Below are 13,859 nucleotides of genomic sequence, written 5' to 3' on the forward strand. Positions count from 1 at the left end.
ATTGCATAATTATTCATTCAAGATGACTACGGCCTTTATTCAATTTCCATGTTCCCTTTGGTTCGCTGATTTATATATGTGGGACGTATTTTGGATTAACGCAAACTTGCAAATGTCCCCATGTTTTTCTTTATTAAAAATAGCTGCCTAACCCGAGCAATTATTAGAGCGTATATTATGTGATGTGATGCTCTGAGGCAACTTGTATTATTGCTCAGTGTCACCACGGACACTGTCTGCACCACAGCGACATTTCCCTCCTAACAAAGGAGGTCGTTACATCCGAGTCACGGTAAATGCTGTAGTATAACATCGGCGCAATTTTTTCCTCATCAATTTACACCTCCACAGCCGCCATTATCTCCGTGTGCTTCAGCTCACTGTGGCGCGGCCCACAGTACAAACCTCTACTTTTGCTGGGGGTTGTTGCCTTTGTCTGGAGCTCTCTCTCTCTCTCATCTCTGGAGGTCACATTGGCCGCCCTGGAGGTACTGGTAATGGTCAGTGTGCCAACTGTGTGGGCAGTGTAAGAGAGGCATATGTTGTCTGCTAAATTGCACTCAGTGGAGGCAGCATTGAAGGCTGTTTTGAATCTGATAAAAATTGACAACATGCTTAAAAAGCTTTCAGTTATGCATGCAGTGAATAGGGCTTTTTTTGTGTGCGTCTTTTCTTCCCGCACAGTGTCACTTCTTGTTTTATATTCCTCTCATATTGCTCTCAAAGAGGTTGATTTAACCGGCAGACTGACCACTATAGCCTTACTCAGACTCAATATCCTCCCCTTTTGCTACTATCTCATCCCACTGGTAGAGTTCACTATCAAATATGTGATCCTTTATTTGATTTTTATAAGAGGTTTTATAATAGCAGTGTGGGTCCCGGCCTTAAAATGTTTATTTTAGCCTTGTGGCAAGTCAAGCAGAGAAATATGGATGTGCTGTGTGCCTAGCATTTTCACACATGGCTTAGACGCGGCTACAGAGAGGCCCTGTAGCAGGTTCCTTTTCACTCTTCATTAACAATTCTAGAGGGTGTCTAGACTGAGAGGCGATAATGTTTTCCATGGGCATCACTGGTCACCAAAGACTAACAGGTACTGCAGAATACAGACACTGGCATGTTTCATCCCTCACTGTGAAACCTGTTTAGTTTCTACTGAATGCCCATCTGCAAAAACACTGCAGAGTCAGAGGAAAAACAAGGGGAATAAAAGCTCCATTTAGACACTGTGTTGAGACATAATCCAGGCTTACAGGCTCGCCCTGCAACTGCAAGTGTACCAGAGCTCTGAGGTGGAGAAACACTGACTAAATAACCGTTTGTCCTTGAGGATGGCCGACATAGGAAGGGCGACGAGGGTGCCACGCTGAGTTTAAAGAGAGAGAAAAAATGAAACCCCACCCCGCACTCCTGACACCTGCAGAATGAGTATCTAATTAATCAGCATCATATATTTGACCATCATCATACACTGTACTTACAAAAACCTGTATTTGTATAAGTGTGTGCAATTTGAATGCCTCACTAACTTTGTTGACGCTTCAATTTATAAGTGAACTGAAAGCTCAAATCGTCACATATGTTGTCACTTTATTCTAGACAAAACATCCACATGCAGGGCGACAATTCTGTTTTAGTGGGGTCCTTCTTGGAAAAAAAAAGTAGGAATGATGCCATTTTCTTTATTTGAAATAATTAAAGGCATGAGAGGATGGACGCAGCGTTCCTTTACCACATCTCTTCCAGAATGTGAATTAGAAAAGCCGAGCTGACTAAATCTAGCACAGTGCTCTGACAAATTAAAATTATATAACTATTATTATTCGTCATCATCATCATCATCATCATCATCATCCTTATCGCCATCATCATCACCATCATGTTGATGTCATCATTATTAGGCTTCCCTGTTTACCTGCCATTGTTTAATGGTAAGAGCATTTCCTTTAGCTATTCCAATTTTACAATCAGATATGTTTTGAATGCAGGACTTTAACTTTTGACGCTGTATCTCTAATCTGGGTCCTTTTTTCCACCACTTCTGTGAAGTAAGATAGCCTGTCTTGTTTAATCATCACACCAAAAACAACCTACCTGTTGCATCATCAACCTCTGCAGCTGGAGCTGTCTGTATTTTTCTTTTTCAATTGAAGGTCTTTTCTTCTGCATCCTGATCTGAAGCGATCACATAGAATCGTGTCTTTGCTCCCTTTCCCTCTGATTTAGTGTTGATGAAATAAATCGCCCTCTCTCTGACACGCCATTAAGATTCTCTCAGCTCTGAACTCGCTTCATCCAGATGGAACAGGATGTTACACTTTAACAAGTCATTACTAACTAGTGGATTTAGGATAATTACTGCTTACACTGCTACCTGTCATTTGAAGGTCTGAGTCAGCAAGTGTTGTCTTTTATCTCATGTGGTAACTGTGAGCAGTAGAATAAGCCTGACTTTCAATACTATTTATCACTAAATATTATATGAAATGGGTTTTTTTTTGTAAAGAATACTAAGATATGAGAAAAGTCCTGTCAGGTTTTAGAGAGTCCCAACAGATTGAATAGTGCATGAAACATTTCTTAGTGGCTCATGTATTTCAAATGTAAGTATATGTTTTTTTTTAAACATATTTTTTTGGGCCATTTTTGCCTTTTTTAGATAAGGTAGCTGGGGAGAAAAAGGAAATGTGGGGCATACAGATTGGGGGATGACATTGCAACAAAGGAGCCTCTATACATGGATCGTTCAACATAACCACCAGCCACCTGTTATATATGACAGAGTAAATTCATTTTTTGGGAAAACATATTAAATAAAAAAAGCCATTTGAACATTTGACTTATTGCTCTGGGATATTATTTCTGATTTTTGGTATATTATTATTATTTGTTTTTACATTTTTCCAGCCAAAACATCAAATCTAACAATTGGGACAATACAGTGGTAGAATAATCGACCATAAGAATCATTAGTTACATTTGTACATTTGATCCATACCAGTGTGGCTGTCAAAACAAAAAATCCTGTGTTCAATTATCCTCTAACATTTGTACATATGAAGATATTACTGGGAGCAGAGGATGACTTTTTGATCTTTGAAGGATATTTTGAAGCTGAACTGCTTTTGTTGTCGAGTGTGCAGCCTCTCCCTCTCTTCCTCTTCAAATTGCTCATCCCACTACTGCTGTGTTTTAATTAGAAGAGTAACAACAATAACTCGAATGTGGAGGAGAAAATCCTCTCACAAGCCTAATTGCTGTGTCACTGAATTGAAGTCTGTGTTGGTGTGTGCGGCAGCGTCTGCGTTTGATGTTTGTGCGTGGGAGTTTGATGAATAGATGAAGGGGCAGTTAGCATGCAGTAACTATATATGTGAGATTACAGCTAAAGCGGAATGAATATTGCTCTGGTGATAGGTGCAGCGTGAGATGTGTGTATGTGCTGTGTGTTTTAATCAATTTCTTGGGTGTTTGACGCTTCAGGGAACATGAACACAAGATGGACGTTTCGTTGGAGTGCGACATGCGTGAAATTGTACTTCTCACATCACTGTCCTGGGTCAGTCAGAGCGTCGGCCTTTACACGCTATGGCATTTAGAAAGAAAAGGATTTAAGTTGTAACAAAAACTTGAAAACAATTCGTCTTTAATTCCTGAGGTTTTTACATTTAGCTTGAAATATCCCCCCCCCTGCATGTTAAGGGAGCTCACTTAAGGGCTGGAGGGAGTGAGCCACAAGCATGACACTAAAGAAGATGGAGAGGCATGTCTTAGTTGGCTGTAATAAATAACCTCGGAGCAACCTTTGAAGGTTGCTCTCAATGCCAGGGTCTTTTTTTTTTAAAGACCTACCTTGTTTACAGTCCGAGTTCAGGTGGGTAAATATGTCTTGCTTGGACAAACACCCGGTGTTGTCTTTGACTGGGGCTGATAAAAAAAAAAAAGCACTGTTGAGATCTTAATCAAGATTGTTGCTTTGGCAATTAAATCTGACAGAGAGGAGAGTGGGAGTGATTCCTCTGTTGTCGTATTCCCAAGAAAAGGGGGGGGGGAGTTTTTTTTCCCTTCTTAATCATCTACAAAAGCTTCAATTAACTGTGATTGCTCCATGTGCACCTTTAGTTGTGCAATGGGGAGCAGGAGCAGGGATTGTTTTCCCCTTGATTGCTTAAACGTATATTCAGTGCTGCAGCAGTTTCAATGACTTCAGGTCACTTTGTTTGTGTCTATTCCAACTTCTTCTTTTTTTTTATGTTCATCCTTTTCCTGCACTTTACTTTGGTGCGTATGGAAAAAAAAAAACGCCACTTAAATCAATGTGTGCTTGAAACCACTGTACCATGAGACGCTTTCAACTCGCACTAGCTCTGATGTTGAAGTTTTTGCACTGTATTTATGAGATGTCAGCTGGTAAAATTGCCAGATAAAGATGTGGGAAATCTATAAATGCAGATAAGTGCAGCATGATTTTCTGAAGTCAGTCACTGGAATAAACTTGTTGACTTTTCTGTCTGCTAAAAAACATCTTAAAGGATGAGTGATAGTGAGCATTTAATGATTGGAGGGTGTTTTTTTTCTTATGCCTGTACAAAAACAAACAAACAGTGTAATGAATGGTTTTAACTAGGTTTTTGTTCTGCTGTAATATAGCCTAAAGCTTTGATGGCATTTCTTACTTACTAAATTACTAAATGTGGTTGTTACAACAGCTCAACAAAGAGGAGTACAACCAGCAAGAAATAGCAGAAGAATTAAAAACAATATGTACAGTTAATAAATATAATAAGAAAAAAGGTAGTTTTAAGTTTAAATAAGAAACTACAGTTGTAACCACGTAACACTTAAGGCATTCCAGCTGATAATTAATAGCTTACAAAAATGTATTATGTTAGGGTTATTAGCAGCTCTATGTTAGTAATTTACACATTTATGACATTTCGTTGAACTCCTAATCACAGGCTTTCTTACACCATGCTCGAAATGGTTTTATAAATATACAGAAATAAAGCCATTTTGATTTAAGGACCTGATGTAATACAAGGACAACAGCTCATTATTTAGTGTTAAGTGACAGGAGTGCACATGTTCAGCAGTCAGGATTCATTCAAGCCGTAATTCAATGCTGAAGAGAAAAACATAGATGACAAAATGACTGTTACCTTGTACGCTACAGGTTAGTTATTACACACATAAAAGCTCTGGGTATGAAGCAGGAAATCATGAAGAAGTAGGCAGGTAAAATATTTAGCTGGAATTTCCCCTGTTTTAAATTTTCCGCAGCACTGGGGCTTTGGGCATAAAGGGATTGTTCCACTGCTGCAGAAATATCAAATCATTTGTATTGAGTCTTGGCTGAATCAAAGATTGGACTATAAATTGAACCTTTTTATGATTGTGACACTATTACAACTGGTGCCGTATGGCCCCCAATGTTATTTGTGCTTGCACATTAAGGTGTGACCGTTTATTTCTCTCTGCAGACTGCTTTGAAGTGAAACCTGTGAGGAGCCTCCAAAACGACACGACATTCTGGTGAGTTCCCAAATTGAAATTAAACCCTCTTCACATTTACATAATATACTACCCGACATAACCCATCCAGGCTGTGAGCATGAGCGGAAAGTGATGAGGCGAAGGAGAAGAGGGGGGACGAGAAAATGGTGTTTCTGTCCTCTGACTCCATTGATCAGTCATTTTTTATTCCACATGGTTCTGTGTGTTTGAGCCACCATGCATGCACACTCCTCACTACATTCAATACAAGGGCAAATCCCACAGTTTCACCCACTTTTATCTTTTTTTCTCTCCCGCATATTTTCACTCAAATTAAGACCCAGAGGAGTGCAAAAAAACACTGAATCTCTTTCTTCCCCCCCGACTTTGTCAAATGCAGATTAAAACACAAGTTCATATACAGCGAGAGAGAGAGAGAGAGAGAGACTGTGCAAAGTGACACTGTTAGCCACATGGGCAGGGTTGGGCAGGCGCCACGGCTGTTTGCCTCATAGCCTGCGCAATGGGAGTCGGCTCCATTATCAGAGCCGCTGCCTCGCCACCCTGCAGCAAACCCAGCATCCTCTGCTCCTGCAGATTTAATTTCTTATCTCAATAGGGAAAACAGCCTCTCTGATGAACAGCCGAAAACACCCTGGGCTGCTGTGAACACGGATTCAGCATCCATACAATAGATGATATGATAAACTGGCGAACAGGCGTAGCACTGATATCCCTCACAGGAATTTGTGGTTGGTCACAGATATTCAGGGGAATTTCCTTCATACTGTAAATAATGACTTGTGGAAGGGAGGCTGTCTTCACCATTAATCCAGTGGTGAAGCAATTATTTATGGAGCTGCCATCAAGGACACATTCGCTTTAAACAGAATCCCTCGTAGGTGAATATGTGTTATGTGCTGCTGCTGCTGTATCTGTGTCTGGAGTTGTCTCTTTGTTGGCAGATAAAAGCAGCTCTTGAACCGCTATACTCTCACATGACATACACTAAGCATGAACCAGAGCCACATGTGTGCTGCTCTTGTTGAACGTCTTGCGAGAGCATATTATCACCTCTCGGAGAACAGACGTGTTTTCATAAATGTCTTTGTGCAAGAAAATAACAAGCTTTGTACTGTGACATTACTCTGTTTTTTTTTCTTCTCTACCCCTAATCTTTTCCCATTTTCTTTGTTTTTGACAACCCCGAAATTTTATTTCTTGCTCCATTCGGTAAGGAGCCAACAGTAAGATTTGACTTGTGGCTTTTTCCAGACCTTTACTAACAGCTTCATCAGTGTCATGAAAAGCCACTAGAGTGGTAATTGTGTAATGATCATTCAGGGCCTCATTTACTGAAAGAAGCATCTTATCTGTGGTCTAACAAGTCGAGGATAATTCATTATAATAATTAAAATTTCAACATCTGTTTCTGGCTCAACACATCCTTTAAAAATGTGCCTTCAAACATCTGTTTGTAAAGCACTTTGAATGTCACATATTATGCTAAATACACTTGTTTTCAAACACTAATATTTGTCCCCAGCCTGTCTACAAACCCCCCCTGTTATGAGAAAACTCTATCCTCTCCATCTTTTGCATGCTCCACTTTTAAGAAAATGTGTGCTCAAACAGGCCGTTTGAAGATTTTCCCTTTGTTACATCACAAAGGGCAGTAACCCACTCCCACAGCTAGGTGTTTGTTCTTCCCTCTGAGTTTGCCTTCTCACCATAAACAAATTGAGCAAGAAAAAGTCAGAGTCACCCAAGCTGCTTCAGAGAGGGGCGTGGTCACACACAGCTCCCTTTCATTTAACAGAAACAGCCTGTACCGAGCAGGGCTGAAATAGAGGGCTTTATAGGCATGATAAAATAAACGATCAGGGTGGATTTTTAGCAAGAAACTTCACAGAAATGTTTTAGGGAGCTCTGAGACTTATTTATACTGTTTGAAAATGGAGTATAATATGTGACCTTTACTGTAAGCACAAATGTTCACATGTAAGTGTAACAGATTCGCACAGCTGTCTTGTTAAAAAAAAAAGTTAAATTTGCATGAAAAGGTTAAAAAAAAAAAAAGGAAAACATATTTTACTCCACAGAGGCTGAGTATAAATTCTTGGGGGACGTCATCCCAGAGCAGGCATGGTTTCTAAATATTGCAGATCTCAAACCTGATAGTTTTCAGGTGCCTGGGGTTCACACAATGTTGCACTGTGGCTTTTTCTGGCTTTGAACAGTGAGTCCTGCAGGATGCGTTTCTGCATAAGGCCTGTGTCCGTCTTCAGTTTTGCATGGGCGTAAAAAAAAAGTCGATATCAGCTGATTTGGCTATTAGTTGGAAATAGAAAGTTAATAATCCTTAGGTGGAGTCTTAACGTTTTTTGGGGGGGTTTTTTAAATATTGCATTAGCCATATCTTTCCCTCCTTAGAGGGCCTGTAAAGCTTCTTATCTTTAAATGAAATGAGCAGAGTGTTATCAGTGAGAGCAGGTTGGGTTGAATTTATAGCTCTTAAGATCCTTAAATTCTCTTAAGATCCTTTGACACAGATTCAATTAGGTATTTTGATTTTAAGATTAAGGTTTTGGAACATTAACCACAGAAAGATATCCATGGTTAAAATGAAGCCCAAGTTGACAATGTTGTCATGAGTCTATTAGTTAGCCTGATATTTTCTGAGAAGGTGACCGTGGTGTCTTTTGGTGGTGAACTGAGCGCAGGAAATGAGTCTGAAACCTTAGACATCTTATTTACGTGTGAGCTCGAGGTGACAGTATTTTCATTAGCTTTACCTCTTAAGGTCTTTCACACACTGAATGTAAGGTTAAATAAAGACCACCAAAAATGCTCTTTGAAGAACATCGAAAAGATAATTTGTCACTTTCCCTCTGTTTATCTTGCTCTTAATTGATTTCTTCCACAATAAGCGTTAATTATGTAAAACACATCTGTTACTGTGTTTTTACAGAAAAGAAAAGAAAATTGTGTGACCCTTTATCACTGATATTGTTTTAACTACCTGCTGACAGCTCCAGCGTAAACACTGTGAGCACAAACTCAAAGTGCATCATAAACAAATAACATGTAATTGAATTAGTGCAGAAGCTTTGGGTTGCTGTTAAATTGGTTCTGGTTTTCTCTAAATATTTTTTTTTTCTCATGTTGTAATAAAGCAAAACGTGTTGACTTGATTTGAAATAAGATATGACAAAGCAGAGATCTTAAAATAAACATGTTCCTCTGCCAAACACATTCAAGCACACTGAAATCACCAAACCAGTGTATAGATTTTTCTCCTCATAATGAAATTATGACTCTCTTCATGGAAATAACTGTTTTGATGTCTTTTGTTGGCATCTGCTGCTTATCTCAGGGCATTATAATTAAACAGGAGGAGATCCCAATTCTTTTTCAGTGGCAGTTTGAGAAAATGTTGTTGCAAAACACGCTGTGCCAAAGCAATATGAGTTGAACAACAGATAGATTTCACTAAGGTGTGTGAGAATCTGAGGAGTCATGAATTTAGTCGTTCAAAAATGTGCTCCAAAGCATTGGTTCTCAAGGACCTGGGCCTCAGGACCCACCACCACCTCTTTAATGAGAAGCCGCGACCCAAATTTCTGCTATTTTTTAGCCAATGAGATTTGTTTTCTTCTGAAAATAGTGCAGTTTGGACCTTGGACGCTAAAAAACGTGACTGAACCAGGAGACAGAACAATATAACCATGTTTTCAAAGTGCTTCAAAGACTTTTTCGTAGCTTACATTCACAACCCATTGACAACAGCTCTGCGACCCACTTTTGGGTCCTGACCCATCAGTTGAGAACCCCAAAATATTTTCTATTTATTATGAACAATTGTCCCACAGAATCGCCTCAAAATCCAAACTTATGAAGATGTATTGCTTGTGTGTCTACGGCTGAAAAACATATCGACCTGAGATGGTACTTTCTTGTTGCTAATGGGTTAAGTCGTGACACCCTGTAATTATAGATAAACACATTAGAAACTGGGGGCACATCTCCTGATCTAACAACATCCTCAGGATAACACCCGTAAATCATCATTACAGAGTTCAGACTCGGGCACTTTGTCAGAGTTTGCAGTTGGGTGAAGAGGTACAAAGGGGGCAGAAAATAGATCTCTTTGATGAACAGCAGATTATGATGGAGAGGTGAGCAAACTTACCTCTCGCTCGCTGCCCACATGTGCAGTGCAGCAACACTTGTCTTCTCACCAAGCCAAAGAACTGCTGTCTGATTCAAAAGACGAGCTGCAAATGGGATGTATTCTAATTGGATATTTGCTTAAAAACTGCAGTGCGCATATTTTCCCTCAATTTTAAATAAAGCATAAAAATGTATGTGTTTACATAAAAGATCATATTGAAATGCTAATGAAATCCCTTTTAAATGCATTCATTGTTTGTTTACTATTTAAAGGCTGTCCACATGCGTCTAAATCCCAGAGACAAGCTTCCTTTATAGTCGTCTTGTGTCTGTATTATCAGAGGATCAGACTCTTGCTGCCCATTGTTGTAATGTGACATGTGAAAACCTGACATAAAAATTCCCTCTGAGCTCCGTGACTGGATGCCTCAACCCTGACAGAATCTCCTCAAACAGTCTGCCTCTCCTCCGTTTTAGTCAGCCCCCACACGTGACAAATGTGTCTCCAAATTTAGAGCCTTTCTGACAACTTCTGAGCTTTCAGGTGAGATAACATGCAGTGGCTCATGAATGAGGATTTACGTAACATACCTAAGCATGTTTTTATAAAAGGGGTAGAAAAGTATATCCATATTCTGACAGCTATGAGCCTCCAGACACACCGGAAATAAGTGGCTGCTTGAAACACCTCATTACCTGGAGGATTAAAGGAGGCCTAGAGAGGCAGTATTTCACAAGAAAATGAAAAACTCAAACAAATGGTTAATGTTTATGAAACAGATGTTTTATATTAACTGAATAATCCTTTAATCTTTCCCGTATATATAGGGGTCCCTTTGGGGCTCCTGATCCCTTATTTGGTTAACACTTGGACCAGACTGCATGTGTAAAAAAAAAGACGGATGTTTGGCTGTAATATTATACGACAGTACATCAGACAATATTAATTCAATATAAAAAAGACAGTTGTATTTGGATTGAACTGTTTGTTTTCTAAATTAAAGTAGTGTAACTGTATCCAGGGTTTTCAATACGACTTACCTGCATTAAGCAAATATTTGGAAAGATGAAGACAAGGCGGCACTATCCGACTAGCTGCAGTTCTGAGCTCAAGTTTGTGTTCATATCTGATAATGTATCCTACTCCAGACAGTGACTTAATTGCTTTTACAGTCTTTTTCAAACAGATGATAGGGCTGCTATCAGTGGTTTGCAGTAGTCCTTTACGATGGCACTTCTATGTGACAGCAGTCATTTCAACAAAAGTGTATCAGAAGGATTTTTAGAGTGCTATGAGGTAGAAACTCTGCTCCTATGGAGACAGAGTCCTGGTCATAGGCGCTTTAAATCATACTAATCATCTCAGTGTTTTATATTAGCAGGAAACAAAGTGGCCTCCATTAAAATAGAAATATAAGAAAGTTAGGATTGAGTATGGTTGTATGCATTCTGTCTTACACTGGGAGTATATTCTAGTTCAATCCTGAGCCAGTCTAGTGCTGCTTCTTGCAAATAGCAACTAATAAGCAAATCAATTATGAGGATGTTCATTGTTTTTCCTGACCTTTCCCGTCTGAGTTAAAGCAGTGACTTTTTAGCTGTTGTTAAAAACTATTGTCTGTTTGTCTGCCTTTGTCACATACTTCATTAGTAAGCTATTATTATAGATTATATAGCATTTGAGACACATTTTGGTGTGCTGTCAGGGTGAACATACTGACATTTGGCTGACTCAGTGCAGGAGAGCACAATGTTGTTTTGCAGGAAAAAAGTCAGAGGCTTCTTCGAAGATTACATATGCATTAAAAAAACACTTCTTTCTTTTCTAATTTGGCATAATGTTCAAGATGAAAATAACTTTGCAGAGATGCAATGTATGAGTCAGACTTTGTGAAAGGCTAATTACCAGGGCCATCCACCAAGCAAGTTGATGTGTTACATTAGTGTACAAAAAGCAGACAGAGCATCAAAGCACGCACAGGAAGATAAAGCTAAAGCCTTTTTCAAATTATACTACAGAACACACACATACACACATACACACAAGCATGAACAACAATCAGGCAAAAACTAAACATGTCATCACAAATTATGTCATAATTGTTGCCTTTTGTTCCTGGTATGACAGCCTCAATAATCATTTCAAAAGGCACTAAAAGGTTGCTTACTGTTGTTTGTTCCCGTGCTATTATTAGCTATTCTCTCTGTTCTGTCTAACAAGGACAGTGCAGATAGTAATTTGAGCTTGCAGCTATTGACATAAGATCTTAGGTTTAGATCAAATCCACAGAGAAATCAAATAAGCTTACATGCAGAGAGTAAGGTGTAGCAACACAAATATGTTGTATTCTGGTTTTCCCCTACACTTCTGTACTTTTTGAATTATTGTTTTTGTGTCTTTTTTTTTTTTTTTTTTTTTTTTTTTCTTGTGTCGCATTTTGGAGCCAGTGCAGAGGAGATAATGAATGTGCTGTCGGAAAGAAAAGGCAAACAGCCTCTCAGTATGAAGTCTTACAAAAGTGCCATGTTCAACGGTTCATGCTGTGAATCTCTCTGGAGAGTTGTGTCAGTGAAACCTGGCATCTCTGGAGACAGACGTAGCGGGACGTCCCAAGCTGCAGGAAGATGGGAGTTGCCAGATAAAGAGCAGGATGAAGTGCAGCCTTCTGATCTAAACACCCACAACTCTTTTTTTGTGATTTCTTTTTCTTTTTTTCTTTTTAAACGGGACAGAAAGCTCAAACAGCTGCATCAATTACTCCTGCATGTCAGCAGTTTGATAGATCAGATAAAATAAATGGAATGCGGATGAAAATGAGTACAAACATGACAGGGTGAGACAAAGCACAACAGAAATTCACAGCAGACAATCATGTTCCCTTTGTTTGAAATAATGCTCGCCTGATTGTGCAGCACGAGAAGAAGAGTCATAAATTATTCAGGTGCTCCCCGACGGCCGCCCACTTACAGCCGCTCACTCGCCTCTGACTGGACGTATCCCTCTTCTTCTTCTGTATTCCTCAGCGATGTGCCTGCTTTAAAATGGCAGCAAAATACATGTGACCTCTGAGTACGACTTGCCTTCACTCTAATGCTTAATTTATTCATTACTCTATGCTGGTATTTGTATGCATCGCAAAGCCTGAGATCATAAATACTGTGGAATACCAAAATGAATGTGAAGGGAAGGTACGCAGAGCATTATTACAGCTATATGTAAATCACAATGTGAAATATGGCTCCTTTACCATCACACTGAGACAGGGGTGAGGGAGCGGAGGGAATAACAGAATGCAGTGGTCATAGATATCAACACCATTGGCTGTATTGTAGCCCATGAAGGACATCTCTGCACATTGCACAGCATGTCATTTTTCCTCACTGCTGTTCCTCCATTCATACTGATGTGAGGTCTGCTGCCAGGAGGGGGGGAAAAAAAGGGAAGACAGTTGAATGTCCTCTCTGTGCAGAATTTCTAAGGGTTTAAAACGCTCACATCTCCATGACTGGCTGTCTATAGTGTGTGGGGGCTCAGTCAATTTTTGCAAATGTATGGTCGTGACTCGTGACATTGGAATACGAGGAACGACAATAAATCCTTGAAGGGTATCAGGCTGTCTTGACAGATAGCTACTCACCCTGCAGATTTTAAAACAGCAAGTGTCAGGTTTAATGCTTATTTCTAATATGTCTTATCAAATGAAACCATTTTTTAAAAATCATTTTCAGTCATTGTGAGATTTCTTAGGAAAGGAATTCATATGAAAACTGTACTCACCAATTTTTGTTTCAGTCTTTTCTTTAACTGACTTGGTCAATGAAATGCCTGATCTTAGGTTTGCTGTGTATGTTCCCCATTTTAGTCACTATTATGAGCTAGCACCAGCTACGCATTTAAAAAAAAGCAAAAAAAAGCTAGCCCTAACCTGAAGTGTGAAGGAAGGTCATTGCTGGGTCAGCTCACCTACAAGCCAGTCACCTACAGCTCACCTACAGGCCAGCACCTGCTCTGTGTGCACCTTAGGAATGGTGCTCTTAAGACTAACGGACAAGCCTGAATAAACACAGCTTAAACCTATTCTATTTTTTTCACCATGAAAATGAATCCAAAGTCTTTTACATATCAGAAAGATAAAGACAAAGAAGAAGAAGAAAAACCTTAGTGTTCCAAATCATCCCTAACAGTCACT

General features: G+C 39.4%; 1 protein-coding gene across 2 annotated transcripts in view; it reads left to right on the forward strand.

Moving 5' to 3' along the window:
• lrfn1 (leucine rich repeat and fibronectin type III domain containing 1) overlaps nucleotides 1–13,859 on the forward strand; it is a 118,339-nt gene that overhangs the window by 57,626 nt on the left and 46,854 nt on the right. For both annotated transcript variants that reach the window (XM_029281220.2, XM_065960333.1), the window contains exon 2: nucleotides 5,484–5,535. The gene's annotated coding sequence lies outside the window, so the exon portion shown is untranslated. The remainder of the gene's footprint in view (nucleotides 1–5,483; nucleotides 5,536–13,859) is intronic.

This window comes from Labrus bergylta, chromosome 11 (assembly GCF_963930695.1).
Source record: "Labrus bergylta chromosome 11, fLabBer1.1, whole genome shotgun sequence".
NCBI classification, from domain to species: domain Eukaryota; kingdom Metazoa; phylum Chordata; class Actinopteri; order Labriformes; family Labridae; genus Labrus; species Labrus bergylta.